Source organism: Triticum dicoccoides, chromosome 1B (genome assembly GCF_002162155.2).
Source record: "Triticum dicoccoides isolate Atlit2015 ecotype Zavitan chromosome 1B, WEW_v2.0, whole genome shotgun sequence".
NCBI classification, from domain to species: domain Eukaryota; kingdom Viridiplantae; phylum Streptophyta; class Magnoliopsida; order Poales; family Poaceae; genus Triticum; species Triticum dicoccoides.
The window spans coordinates 298,876,892-298,885,632 of record NC_041381.1 but is presented as its reverse complement, the minus strand read 5'-3'; the positions used below and the strand labels follow the sequence as shown (position 1 = coordinate 298,885,632).

General features: G+C 51.4%; 1 protein-coding gene across 1 annotated transcript in view; it reads right to left on the bottom strand.

Annotated features, from left to right (window-relative positions):
- Positions 1–384, bottom strand: part of LOC119331930 (protein CHROMATIN REMODELING 24-like) — a 15,785-nt gene extending 15,401 nt beyond the window's left edge. Inside the window, exon 1 of the transcript XR_005160731.1 lies at positions 7–384. The gene's annotated coding sequence lies outside the window, so the exon portion shown is untranslated. The remainder of the gene's footprint in view (positions 1–6) is intronic.
- Between the last annotated feature and the right edge of the window lie 8,357 nt (positions 385–8,741).

Sequence of the window (8,741 nt, the reverse complement as noted above, 5' to 3'; positions counted from 1 at the left end):
CCGCGCAAGAACGAGGTGACGACCGTACAATCGGGCTCGTCTGTAACGGCCTGGTTGCCCTTGGGGGGCTGGGAGTCAAGGCGGCCGCGGCCGCGGCCGCGGCCACGGCAGTGCGAAGGTGAAGTGCGAGCTTGGTCCGGGTCTCCCGCCATTGAAATGCGGAGGAGATTGGTGGAGGGGGGCGGAGTCTTCCCGCGGCCGCTGGCGTGAGCGGTACCCGAATGTCCGGCCATGGAGATGCGGAGGATGGGCAGGCGGATCCGTGCGGAAGGGGTGCGGGGCAGCGGGAGCGGCAGCGGGCGAGGACGGAGATGAGATGTGCGAGGAGGCTGCGGCGGCGAGAGAGAGGGAGGGGAGAGCCCTGTGGGCTGTAAGGCAGTTGGATATGGGCTGTGAGGGCCCTGGCGTTAGACTAATCTGCAGGTGGCACTAACCAGTTTTTCCCGCTGTTTCCTTGCTTGAAGCGGAACTTGGAAACAACCCTTCTCATAGCATCTCCAACTGGCGCGCCAAAAGACGTGCCAGCGCGGTAAAATTGATTTTTAGCATGCGCTGTCTGGTTTCGCATGCTCTAGCGGTGGCGGGAAACGATTGCGCGCGCGGGAAAAGGCGGCAGCTCGCGCGCTAGATTTGACGCGCCGCTTCGCGCGCGCCTATAAAATTGCAGCGCCCTCTGCCGCTCTCTCTTGCTCACTGCTTTCTCTCCTCGCCGTCGACATGCCACCATCGCGCCACCATGCCGCCTCGCCGCCGGGAAGGTTTGGGCTACCGCGGCGTCCGCGTGCGCCCGTCCGGCACCTATTCCGCCTCGATTCAGTCGGGCTGCGGCGTGCGCCTCGGTGTCGGAACCTTCGACACTGCCCAGGATGGCGCCCGCGCGTACGACGTTGCGGCGTGGCGCCTCCGGCGGTCCCGTTGGGACATGAACTTCACCGACGTGTCGACGCGGGAGCGGGCACGGGAGTTGGCGCCTTTCCCGCGGCTTAACACTGACGAGGATCGTCGCAAACACCGGAGGCGGGAGCGCCGTCTTAGCCTGGCCGAGATGGACGAGGAAGCCATGGCGCTGTGGAGGCAACGCTTCCCACAAGACATCATCAACGAAGAATAGTTCTTCGCCGAGAGGAGGGCGTAGAGGGAGGAGAGAAGGAATGAGCGAGCCGCCTATCACGAGGACAAGCGAACGCGGAAGGTGGTTGCTAAATACAACATGGCGCTAGGAGATGCGTCGTCCTGGGACTCCCGCGACGAGCGGTTCCTTGACGCCTATGCTCAGACGTCGGAGGAGGACATCACCGAGGCAGAGTCCGAGTCGGAGAACGAGTAGTAGTAGTTTTTAGTTTTATTTTATCGTAAAAGCATGCTATGTGGACGTAGTAGAACTATATATCGTTGGAGAAGCCTAGATGTACGCATTTTGTATTGTAGAAGCAGGCTATGCGTCGAACTATCTTCATGTTTGTATGCTATGTATGCAATCGTCTCAAGAAAAAAAAAATATAGCGCGCCTGCTGGAGCGGCTCGGGCGCGCTTTATTTTGCGGCGACCGCTGAAGCCAGCGCAGCGTCGCGCGCAAAACCTGGATAACGCGGCGTGGTATTCTCATTTTAGCGCGCCGCGCGTTGCGCGCATGTTGAAGATGCTCTCAGATTTGAAGGGCAATTTTAGATGGGAGAGATGCATTATCAAAAGGCTTAATAAGAAGAATTGGTACAGGGGAAAACACTAGGATCTGGGAGCGGAATTGGTTGCCCCGATCAGGGCTGATGAAGCCGATTATAACCCTGGTGAATGATAAACCTCTGCTAGTCTCTGAACTAATAGATGCATCATCTGCTGTTTGGAGAGAAGAAAAGATTTGTGTTGTTCTTTTCCCGGCGGATGTAGAAATTATCTTGAGAATACCTTTATGTACAAGGAGAGTTGATGACTTTTGGGCATCGGGAGAAGATGAAAGAGGCGTTTTTTCTGTCAGTTCGGTCTACAGATTTTTGATGAAACTAAAACTTCAGAATGTGGATGTATTGGAGCAGGTTGGAGGCCAATCGGATGCCATGAGGGAAGCTTGAGACTGGTCGGCCCTATGGAATATTAAGGTACCATCAAAACTGAAGGTTTTTCTATGGAGATTATGTCATGAATCGCTACCAACAGCGGACCTTTTGAATCATCGGCACATGTCCACTACACGGATTTGTGCTTTATGTGCATCTGAAGATAACTGGAAACATGCCCTAATAGATTGTGCTACGGCAAGAGCTGTTTGGTCGCTGACTTCGGAAGAAACAAACTTTTGGGCATGGGGAGAAGATGAAAGAGGCGTTTTTCATGTCAGTTCAGTCTACAGATTTTTGATGAAACTAAAACTTCAGAATGTGGATGTATTGGAGCAGGTTGGACGCCAATCGGATGCCATGAGGGAAGCTTGAGACTGGTCGGCCCTATGGAATATTAAGGTACCATCAAAACTGAAGATTTTTTTATGGAGATCATGTCATGAATCGCTACCAACAACGGACCTTTTGAATCATGGGCACATGTCCACTACACGGATTTGTGCTTTATGTGCATCTGAAGATAACTGGAAACATGCCCTAATAGGTTGTGCTATGGCAAGAGCTGTTTGGTCGCTGACTTCGGAAGAAACAATGGAATGTATGGTTGATAACCTAACGATGAACGCGAAGAACTGGTTGTTCCAGATGCATGACAAGCTGCCGCGTGAGTTCACCAACATAGTGGTCACGTTAGAGCAACTCTAGCAGATCCCACAAAACACCCGACCCGCAAAAATTCCGGCGAGTATGCGGGCTAGGCCCAATTTTCTGGCCAGACCAGAGCCTACATACTCTCCCGGCCTGCAAAAACTTTTACCGCAGCCCGCAAACCGCACGCACCGAGCAGTATAACTGCGGTCCCGCGACCCTTTTGCGGGTCCAAACTCTATCCTCCGCCGTCGCGAGCCACCCGATTCCCCTCCCCCCTCCGCAATTCCTCGCCGCAGGCGACCACCCGCCCCGCCTCCAGCCGCCATGTGGGGCCGAATGTAGAGCTCCGGACGCGGCTCCGGCAGCAGATCCAGCCGTGAGCGCGAGCGGCGCGTCCGGGGCGGACGGCGCGAGGAAGCGCGGCGCCCGGAGGTGGACCAACCGCGGGATGTCGCCGCCGCCGAGCTTCACCCGCCGCGAGACGGAGGAGTACGACGGCCGTAGCGCGTCTTTCTCCTCCACGAGATCTTCCTACGCCGGATCCTCCTCGTCCTACAGCGCGGGCTTCCTCCCCGTGAAGAGGGAGTGGTCGGACGAGAAGGAGGAGGAGGAGGAGGAGGAGCCGCCGGCGCCGTTCGCCTTCGTCCCGGTGAAGGAGGAGCCCGCTCCGCTCGGTCGCCGCGGAGTCGTCGGGCCCGAGGACTACGTCGCGGACGTCGACGCCATCGTCGCCGCCATCGCCGAGCGGAGCATGCGCGAGGAGGCGGAGCGCCTGCGCCACGCTGAGGAGCTCGAAGCCCTCCGGTGGCAGCAGGCGGTCGCCGCCAACGACAAGGCAGAGGAGTGGCGCCGCATCCGCGTGGAGTAGGCGGCGAAGTACATCGACCTTGGCAGCTCCGGCGAGGAGGATTGAGCGTCGCTCGGCCTCCACGGCATCGTCCATTTTGCCGCGACCTCACCGTCGTCAGATCCGACCTCCTCTGCTACTAGTTAACGTAGCATTTAGTATGATCTATGCTTAGTTTGCTGATCCAGTAGTGTGTATGAACTATGTAGTATGTGATGTGATGAACTATGTGTGTGCAATTTCTCTCGTGAAAGCGTTTTTTCAAATTATGCAGGTTTAGATGCGGTATCTGATCTGCGGCGCATGTTTTCAACCTGCAAACGAGATGTTCGTGAAACCGCAAACGAGTTTTGCGGGTTGAATTTTTGCGGGGTCTGCTATAGTTGCTCTTATAGGCGATATGGCGATTGAGAAGAAAGGCCATACATGAAGATATTTTTGAAACCCCATTTGCAATTAATTCCTTCATCGAGTCTTTTCTTCGGGACCTTGACATTATTGATAGCAGAGCTTCAGGTGTGTTAGCGGGAGAGTACCAACTAGGCAGCGAATATGGCAGCCCCCGCCTGATGGAGTTGTTAAACTAAACGTAGACGCTGCCATTACTAATGACTAGTAAGCGTGCACGTGCAACACACGTTAATCTTAAGAATTTGCTTTCCTCATTCATCCTAATTAGGAGGCGTATATTTGAGCACAACAAATTAAATATCCTCTTAAATCTGACCAGAGGTCACGTGTTGATCAGTTGGCAGTTTCAGAAAATTCAGTACACAATGGGTAATTGACCGTACACAGAAAGTCTAGTCACATATCTCTGGTAATGCTACTCCTTTAATTCTTGTATTGAAACAAACTACCATATGTCGTGGGATAACCACCGTATGCACATCAATGTGACAATAGGCACCTTTCACCTCGCATGATTCATAGTTGGTTTGTGCCTCCTCTTATTCTCTGTAAGAAACAAACAAAACAATGCCATGTATAAAGCTACAATGACCCGCCAATGAAGTTGTGTGAACTAAAATTTTCCCAACTTGATTACAACTCAAAGCTAAAAATCTGCAGGTTACGAATGATCCTTATGGCATTGATGGCGGCACCTTGAAACTAATTATTTGAATTAGAACATGCATTTGGAAAAATAAATACTACATTGGAACATGCATTTGAAAAAAAAATGCACCTGAAAAAAGAAATACAACTATACTGGAAATGCACTTGGGAAATTCAGTGCTACTTGCTTGTAACATCAAGGGCTTAGTGTAGAAGATGTAAACTTCAAGAAGCAAGAACATGAGCAATATCGCGAGCCTGATCTCCCCGAGTTAGGGAAAACCACAGATGTGCACTTCTTCCTTGGTGCCTCATTGTCGCCAACCTCCTTTATATGGTTGCCTTGATACTTCAGCAAAGTCACTGCAATCTAAAGAATAAATCCCTTGCCGTTCACATAAAAATTCTCCTCATTATAAGCACTGAGTTTTCGACAGCGTCAAGAATAGAGCACACTCCAAGAGCTATTTTTTGTCATGAATAATCAATTGCATAGGCATTAACAAAACAGCTGCATGCAATCAGTGGCAGTACAAACAAAAAATAAGGTGAAAAATATGCACATTGTTTAGAAGAAGCAGACTGTTGACTGCCTTTCCCATAAATAAATGTTTTCTTTTCAGATAGCTTGCAAATCAACAGAGAATATAAAGCTGCTACTGTGTTAGAAACTGTGAGAACTCTAGGATATAAATAGGAACTTGGTTCAAGTTCACAAATAAATATAGGTTGCCCTTGCCTTTGTCCCGAAAAAATTCCCTGAAACATGAATAGAAGAACATCATGCACCATTTGTGAAGAGCACTTACTTGAACATATGTTGATTTCTGAAGATGCTAATGTGCAACCTATATGGGACGTCGGCGTTTCGGAGGCCAGGGAAGCAATAACATCACCAAGTGCAGACAGTGACTTGTCGATGAACTTTTGCCTCCTTAGACCTCTCTCCTTCCACTTCAGTTTTGGCCAAGCACTCACTTCCAGCATGGTCAACCAACCACATGTGAGTTCTAGTCCTTTGCCTAGTAACCAAACTGCACACTCATGACGGTGATCCTAACCAAGATGTAAGTAAAACAGAAGGTCGGATATCATTATCCCGTTGCTAAAATATTCTCATTACTATGTCGAGTACGCTAAATTAAATCTATTTGCTATCGATCAATCATGAGCTGAAATAATTAGAATGGGTGTCATGCAAGTGCAGAAACGATACGTATGTGAGTGGCTACTGTGACGCCCCCGATTCAATCGTACACTAATCATGCACGCAAACGTGTACGATCAAGATCGGGGACTCACGGGAAGATATCACAACATAACTCTAAAACATAAATAAGCCATACAAGCATCATAATACAAGTCAGGCCCCTCGAGGGCTCGAATACAAGTGCTCGATCATAGACGAGTCAGCGGAAGCAACAATATCTGAGTACAGACATAAGTAAACAAGTTTGCCTTAAGAAGGCTAGCACAAACTGGGATACAGATCGAAAGAGGCGCATGCCTCCTGCTTGGGATCCTCCTAAACTACTCCTGGTCGTCGTCAGCGGGCTGCACATAGTAGTAGGCACCTCCGGTGTAGTAAGAGTCATCGTCGACGGTGGCGTCTGGCTCCTGGGCTCCAGCATCTGGTTGCGGCAATCAGGTAGAAGGAAAAGGGGGAAAGGGGGAGAAAAGCAACCGTGAGTACTCATCCAAAGTACTCGCAAGCAAGGAGCTACACTGCATATGCATGGGTATATGTGTAAAAGGCCATATCAGTGGACTGAACTGCAAAATGCCAGAATAAGAGGGGGATAACTAATCCTGTCGAAGACTACGCTTCTGGCAGCCTCCGTCTTGCAGCATGTAGAAGAGAGTAGACTGAAGTCCTCCAAGTAGCATCGCATAGCATAATCCTACCCGGCGATCCTCCCCTCGTCGCCCTATGGAAAAGCGATCACCGGGTTGTGAGTGGAACTTGTCTGGGTGTGTTTTATTAAGTATCCGGTTCTAGTTGTCATAAGGTCAAGGTACAACTCCGGGTCGTCCTTTTACTGAGGGACACGACTATTCGAATAGATAAACTTCCCTGTAGGGTGCACCACATAACCCAACACGCTCGATCCCCTTTGGCCGGACACACTTTCCTGGGTCATGCCCGGCCTCGGAATATCAACATGTCGCAGCCCCACCTAGGCACAACAGAGAGGTCAGCACGCCGGTCTAAATCCTATGCGCGCAGGGGTCTGGGCCCATCGCCCATTACACACCTGCACGTTGCGGGGGCGGCCGGAAGCAGACCTAGCAACCTCCATTACAAAGGAAGTTGCGTTACGCAGTCCAACCCGGCGCGCACCGCTCCGTCGCTGACGTCAAGAAGGCTTCGGCTGATACCACGACGTCGAGTGCCCATAACTGTTCCCGCGTAGTTGGTTAGTGCGTATAGGCCAGTGGCCAGACTCAGATCAAATATCAAGATCTTGTTAAGCGTATTATTTTGAAGTAACCGCGAACGCCGACCAGGGCCAGGCCCACCTCTCGCCTAGGTGGTCTCAACCTGCCCTGTCGCTCCGCCACAAAGTACAGTCAGGGGCCGTCGGGAACCCAGGCCCACCTCTACCGGGATGGAGCCACCTGTCCTTCCAGCCCCCACATCGGAATCACTTGCGGGTACTCAACGAGCCAACCCGATTTTAGTCGCCATCTCTATAGTATGTATATATGTATAGTATATACCCGTGATCACCTCCCAAGTGATCACGGCCTGATAGTATAACAAGGCAGACTGACAAGAATGTAGGGTCAATGATGATAAACTAGCATCCTATACTAAGCATTTAGGATTGCGGGTAAGGTATCAACGACTGTAGCAACAATGACAGGCTATGCAACAGAATAGGAGTAGCCGAACAGTAACATGATACACTACTCTAATGCAAGCAGTATAGAGAAGAATAGGCGATATCTGGTGATCAAGGGGGGGGGGGGCCTGCCTGGTTGCTCTGGCAAGAAGGAGGGGTCGTCAACTCCGCAGTCGAACTGGGCAGCAGCAACGTCGGTCTCGAGGTCTACCGAAGAAGAAGAGGGGGGAAGAAACAGTAAATACGGAGCACACAATGCATCACAGAACATAACATGGCAATAAGCGGTGCTAGGGGTGACCTAACGCGGTAGGAGGTGATACCGGCGAAGGGTGGAAACAACCGGGAAAGTATCCCCGGTGTTTGGCGTTTTCGGACAGATGAACCAGAGGGGGAAAGTTGCGTGTTCTCTATGCTAGGGGCGCGTGGCGGACGAACGGGCTGCGTATCTGGATTCGTCTCATCGTTCTGAGCAACTTTCATGTAGAATTTTTTTTCATCCGAGCTACGGTTTATTTTATATTAATTTTTAAAGTTTTAAATCATTTTCTAAATTATTATTATTAAATTAATTCAAAATTAGTATTATTACATCAGCATGACGTCAGCAGTCAACAGAGGGGTTGACTAGTCAATCTGACACGTGGGTCCCACTGGTCATAGACTCAGGTTTAACTAAACCGGGTTAATTAGACTAAGTGATTAGGCTAATATATTTTAACTAGATTAGTAAAACTGGATTAATTAACCTAATTAACTCATTAATTAATTAATTAATTAATAATTTATTTATTCTAACATTCTTTTTATTCTCTTTTTTTTAACAAAATCGTTCTGGGGGCAGGGGGGCCCCTGTCATTGGCCTAGGGGCCTTAACAGGTCGGGCGAAACGGGCGCGAGTGGGCGCCTGGAGCGGGCGCTGGGCACCCGCCCAGGCCGATAGGGAGGAAACGGCGCTGGGCACCGGTGGCCATAGCGACGTGCGGCCGCAGCGACGCAGGGGGCCGGAGCGGCGCACCGGCACGGCGCAGTAGCAGGGCCGCCGCGGGACGGACACGGGGTGGCGGTCTGGGGAGCCGACGAGCGGCCAGTGGGGACGCGTGAGGCGAGCGAGGCCATGCGGGGGAGGCGCGGCCCCGGGCGTAGGCGCAGCGGGGGTGCGCGCGAAGTGGCGCGGCCAGACGGAGCGCCACGCGCGGCCAGGGCGCGACCCGGCCGCGGTGAGCGCGTGAGACAGAGGAGGGGAGGAGGAGTCGGGGCTCACTGCGGGATGCAGGGATC